The sequence below is a fragment of the Peromyscus maniculatus genome, chromosome 3, assembly GCF_049852395.1.
Source record: "Peromyscus maniculatus bairdii isolate BWxNUB_F1_BW_parent chromosome 3, HU_Pman_BW_mat_3.1, whole genome shotgun sequence".
In the NCBI taxonomy this organism is placed as follows: Eukaryota; Metazoa; Chordata; class Mammalia; order Rodentia; family Cricetidae; genus Peromyscus; species Peromyscus maniculatus.
This window is the reverse complement of record NC_134854.1, coordinates 89,259,248-89,265,629: the sequence shown is the minus strand read 5'-3', so window position 1 is coordinate 89,265,629 and position 6,382 is coordinate 89,259,248. Positions and strand designations below refer to the sequence as shown.

The following is a 6,382-nucleotide window of genomic DNA, read 5'->3' as shown; positions in this document are numbered from 1 at the left end:
GGGGACACTTCACTGTACCTTAGCCTGCCATGAGTGAAATGAACTAGGAAGGTGCTCTTAGCTACATTAATAATCTCTTTTTAAGTTCTCTCAGGTTTTAGGTAGAAATTCCTGTCACCACCACATCTTAGTTTCCCTACTCAGAAACTGCTTTTCTATATTTAAATAAAATGTGTGCTGGAATGTTCACAGGAGTTTCCATTGTTATGTATGGGTTCCAACTAGTGATACAAATTCAGACTCCTCACAGGGAATGACTGTGTCCTTGGTTAATGTAGAAAACACTTTAGTACTCTGGTGCCAGAGATTAATGTAAAGAAAAATAGTTACAGTAAAGAGAGGACAGTTAACCTCTCTTTATTCTACAAAATCACAACACATTTACAAAAACTAATATGTCTCTGTGAGCTTTGTTAAAAATCGTGTGACATATGAGATAATGGTTCCAGTGAGTGACTCCTGAGGAGTAACAGTTGGGGCAGCCAGCCTCTCACTTCTGCTTCCACTGAGGTTTATGTTATGGCTTGTACCACTGTGGGAGGGGTACTAACATGTTGCTGACAGTAATAAGTTGCAAAGTCTTCAGGCTTCAGGCTGCTGATGGTGAGAGAATAATCTGTCCCAGACCCACTGCCACTGAACCTTGATGGGACCCCATCTTCCAAGTTGGATGCTCTGTAGATCAGGAGCTTAGGAGCTTTCCCTGGTTTCTGTTGGTACCAATTTAAATAATTGCTAATGCCCTGACTGGCCCGACAAGTGATGGTGACTCTTTCTCCCCGAGATGCAGACGGGGAGGATGGAGACTGGGTCATCTGGATGTCACATCTGGCACCTAGGAATGGAGACATAATATATATCCACATAGTTAAGTGTAATTAAAAAAAGACTACCCCCAAATTTCTGTCAACAACAATTACAGTATAACAGCAAAATTCTCATTATATTTGCTTTTTACCTGGTAACTAGAGCAGCAGGAGCCCGAGGAGCTGAGCAGGGGCCCTCATGTCCATGCTGAGTCCTGACTGCAGTAACAACTGTACAGGGTGTGACTGGTATATGAAGAACTCCTCAAGGCTGTGCAGTGAGTGCATGCAAATCACTGGGAACCAGTTAGGGTGGGCACAGCTGCAAGACTTGCTCATCTCAGTAACTGAGCACAAGTCCTGTGCCCCAGATCCTGAAGATCAGACCACAACAGAGGCTGGACTTCTTTTTTAAAGTTTTAAAATTATAGATGACATTTTGGAGGTTATTTGACACATTGTACTATAAGTAGGTTCTATTTTTTTAACTAGGTTCTATTTTAAATAATATATTTTAAATACATATTAGTGGTAATATAAACAAATATCTGACTGTCAGGGAATATGCAACAGAGAAGGGACTATTAAATCTTCAATTAATTCAAATAATTGGGGTTTTTTTTTTTGGTTTTGGAGACAGGGTTTCTCTGTGTAGCTTTGTGCCTTTCCTGGAACCCACTCTGTAGCCCAGGTTGGCCTCCAACTCACAGATATCTGAGTGTCTCTGCCTCCTGAGTGCTGGGATTAAAGGCATGTGCCACCACCGCCTGGCCAAATAATTCTTATAGATTAAAAAAATACTATGGCTGGGTAGTAGTGGTGCATGACTTTATTCCCAGCACTTGAGAGGCAAAGGCAAGTGGGTCTCTGAGATAGAGGCCAGTCTGCTCTGTGGAGTGAAGTACTCTCCTTGAGAAGTGTTTGTGTGTTTCGAGGAATCATTTTTTTAATTAAAAGAATAATTTACCAAAACCATTTTAATGAATTAAAAGGTAAAAATTAGCAGACTTAGCCATGATCACTATAGCACAAAGAGAGACGTACACAGTATGTGCACATATAACACTTTGACTGTAGCTGGAAGTTTTCCTATGTCATGCCTGGCCCTGAGGTCCTGCAGCTGCATATAAAATAATTGTCCAGAGGCTTATACTAATTATCAACTTATGGCCTGTGGCAGGCCTCTTGCTAACTAGCTCTTACAATTTAATTCAACCCATAACTGTTAATCTATGTATCACTATGGGTTCTGCGGCTTTACATGTGTCCCATTACATGTTGCTCCTTGGTTGGAGGTTTGGTGTCTCTCCTTATTCTTCTTTCTCTTTTTACTATCTCTTTCGGATTTTCCTGCCTGGCTCCAACCTGCCCCGCCATAGGCCAATGCAGCTTTGTTTACCAACCAATCAGAGCAGTACAGAAAGACATCCTACAGCACTTTGACCCCAACAATATGTGTTACTTGGACTTCTGACTTCATCTGAAGATGGTGGTACTGTCACACCCACAAAATTATATGGGTTGCACTCTTTTTTCTGTTTAGGATCCTCCATACTTGGCCACTTTTCTGTCATTTGATACTGTTTCCAAAATTCCTCAGCATGAAAGACTGACTAGTAATGACAGACTTGAATATTACAACAGAAAACACTGCTACTCAATATATGTCTCTCCTATGTATTAAAAACCTTATTTTCACTACTAAGTCTTGAGCAGTAACTGGAGACATCATAGTGATTCAGGGACAGCCTCTCTGCTTGTGTGTCTCAGTCTCCCAACTAAGGGCTAGATTATAGAAGACCAGGAGTTTAACCATTTCACCAAGTTTTGGCTAGGATAGTTCCAATAAGTGCTAATATTCTGGCTTCCCTAGCAAGTAATAGTGACTCTGTGTTCCAGAGATGCAGACACAGAGGATGGGACTGGGTCCTCTGGATTTCACTTCTGTCACCTGAGATTGGATACATAAAAATTTCAAAAATTAAACACAATGAGCAAGGACTTCCCCAGTGTATCAAACAAGACTGATCACAGTGTCATACTTAAATCCCTACTGTAGTCCTTGGGAGCTGAGCAGGATCCATCATGTGTATGCCATGTCCTTTCTGGGACCGACATTTAACCCACTGTAAGACAAGCCAATTAATTCGGCTTTGTAGCATTGGATTTTGCTTTGGACACATGCCAAACAGCAGAAGATCATCATATCTTGGTACAACTACAAAACTGCTTATCTCAGTAACTCTGCACAAGTTTATGCAACAAATGTCCCAAACTAGACCAGGATAATCCATATTTTTCTCCACAGGATGCATTTCTTCTATAAAGATCCTACACTACTAAAGACATTTTTGAGATTATTTTCTAAATTTGTAGGGGAAGTAGCACTATTTTATTCTCTAAATTTGTAGGGGAAGTAGCACAATTTGACAGAATACTTGTTAACAATAAATGAAAAAGAATATTATTTTCAGTGGGAGCACAATAGACCACAAGGCTACTAAATTGTTAACTCACTCTACCAAAATTCTGAGTAGGAAAAACTTTGTGTTCTAAATGCACTGTACTTTTAAGTGTAAAACAGTCTATTTTCCTGAAATAAAGAAGACAGTTCATCTAGACCATTCTAGTGAACTCAAATTACAGTTTGAAAGATTTAGTAATGATCATTTCAGAAGAAGTTGAAGAAATGTACTGCTTGAACAGAGGTAATGCCATATACTCTCAAAATGTGTCACTCACAGCTCCACTATCATTTTAAAATATACCTTTCAAAACCAGAGACTAAATGGAACCCATTTTCCCCCATGTTAGTAATTCTGATCTTGGGCTATTTTGAAGCCTTGTGCTACTATTTCCCAAAATTGACAAGCACAAATCATCAACAAGTGCTACTTGGTATCATTAATTTAAGTAAAAATACTGCCTCTCATTACATGACCATTATTCATTATAAATGTGACATTCTTAGCTTTTATTCAGTGACTGGCAACTAACCCTAACCATGGTAACAGCTTCTCTGCATATCCAGAGACAAAGCCTCAGTCTCTAACAAGTGAGTACAGGTGTCTTTAATAATATATTGAAATCTCATATTTGAAGAAACACTTGTTCGTGAATTATCTCACATCTATGTCTTTCCTTTGTATGTGCTAGCCTTCTTCATTTTCAAGGGAAGTAGCACCAGTCTGAATTTGCAAATCCTTGTCGTAGACCCTGAAGATTCTGGAGTCTTCCGTCTTTTATCAACTGGAGGACAGAAAGTGGTACTGCAGCCTAGATTTGATCATGCTGATTTTCTAGGATTCTAGACTTCAATCCTATGGGTTAGAAAAACACCTACCATGAGTCAATTTCTTCAAAATCCCCCTCCTATTAATCAGTTGAGAATAGCATGCACCAGCCTTAAGGCTGGATTAAGACTGTGTGCGGTATACCAGCTTTTTTCTTTCCTTGTATTGCTGATCACATATTCTTATCATAATTGTGCTTCTCTGAGTTCTAGGAATCTTACAACACAGTTCTGCCTGCTCACATGACAGCCCCCAGAATCTGGAATGATCATCCTTCAGGACACTCTTAATAGAAGAATGCTTCCATAAGTCACCTGAAACATTGCAGAAACATTTTGTTACTAATGGTCAATGTCTGGATAGTGTTTTAGCAGAATTTTAAGTATCTAATTAAACACATACTAACATAATTTGCCAAGCAGCAAGGAAACTTGACTAAAAGCAAAACGATCAGAAGGAAATAACATTGTAAAGATGATAGAGGTCAGTGATGGAGGGGCAATCCACAAGGAACAAGTTATGATTTTAAGCTTTCTTTTATGCGACTCAAGAAAATGAGGAACTGGATTGCTAAGGGATGTTTCTTGTGTGGTTCACTGTTTTATTTTTATTTTAGGAAGATAAATCTAGTACTACATCATTGTATAGTGGACGACATTATAGGTAACACAATCTATGTTTTATTTTTTATTATTTATTTTACAACCCAAGCATAGTTTCCCCTCCTTTTCCCCCAAGCTCCCCCATCATCTGCCACTCCTTCCTTGCCTCCCCCATTTCTTTTCTGAAAAGGGCATACCTCCCATGGATGTTGAAGAAACATGGCATCTTGAGATGTAGTAAAACTAAATACCTTGCCTTGCACCAAGGCTGGGAAAGGTAACCCAGTATGAGAAACAGGGTCTCAAAATCAGCCAAAGTCAGAAACAGCCTCTGCTCATACTATTAAGAATTCCACAAAAAGATGTAGCTATACAACGGTCACAAATATGCAGAGAGTCTAGATGAGTCCATGCAGGGTCCCTGGTTGTTGGCTCAGTCTCTGTGAGCTCCTATGAACATAGGCTAATTGATTCTGTGTGTTTTCTTGTGATGTCCTTGACCCCTCTGGCTATTACAATAATTCCTTTCTCTCTTCAGCAGGATTCCCCAAGCTTGCCCTAATGTTTGATAGTGGGTCTCTGCATCTGTTTCCACTAGTTGCTGGATAAAGCCTCTTTGATGACTATTGGGCTAGGCACCAATCTATGAGTATAGCAGAATATCCTTAAGCATCATTACATTGACATTTTTTCTCCATTTGTGTTTGATTCAATCCTAGGTATCTTGGTCCTGGTGCTTCAGGCAGTGTCAGGGGTAGGCTCACTCTTGTGGCTTGGGTCTCAGGCTGGACAAGTCATTGATTGGCCCTCTAACAATCTCTATCATCCCTTACTCTACCACATTCCAATGGCAGCACAGATTGTACGTCAAAGGTTATGTGGCTGGATGGGTGTCCCAATCCGTCTATTTGTAGTCCTGCCTGGTCACAGGAGGTGGCCAATTTAGGCTAAGTATCCCCTTTTGCTAGCAGTCTTAGTTTGGATCATTTTGTAGATTCCTGAGAATTTCCTTGGTACCATGTTTCTACCAGGCTCTGAAATAACCCCCTTTCCTGTTGTCTTTTTGGTACTCTCCCCTGACCCCACACCCACCTTATCCATCATGTTCCCATCCCCACCTACCACCAGTCCACCCATAAGATCTCTTCTACTTCCCCTTCCCAGGAATTCAGGGATCCATGAATCCCCTCCATGAAGTCTCCTTGTTAAATAGCCTCTATGGGCCTGTGGATTTTTACCAGGGTATCATTTATCTTACAGCTAATATTCATAATAAATGAGTGCATACCGTGTTTGTCTTTATGCATCTGGATTACCTCACTAGGGATTACTTTATTCCTAGTTCCCTCCATTTGCCTGCAATTTTCATGAAGGCATGGTTTTTAACAGCTGATTAATACTGCATTATGCAAATGTGCCAAATTTTCTTTATCCATTCTTCAGTTGAGGGACATCTAGGTTGTTTTAAGTTTTAGGCTATTGTGAATAAAGCTGCTATGGACATAGTTGAGCAAGTGTCTTTGTGGCATGATTGAGTATCCTTTGGGTATATTCCCAAGAGTAGTTCAGCTGGGTCTTGAAGTAAGTCAATTCCAATTTTCTAAGAAACCACTACAGTGATTACCAAAGTGGCTGTACAATTTTGTATTTCCACCAGCAATGGAGGAGTGTTCACCTTGCT

General features: G+C 40.1%; 1 pseudogene; it reads right to left on the bottom strand.

Moving 5' to 3' along the window:
* Window positions 1–512: 512 nt before the first annotated feature.
* On the bottom strand, window positions 513–2,359 carry LOC143272221 (immunoglobulin kappa variable 1-39 pseudogene; annotated as a pseudogene).
* Between the last annotated feature and the right edge of the window lie 4,023 nt (window positions 2,360–6,382).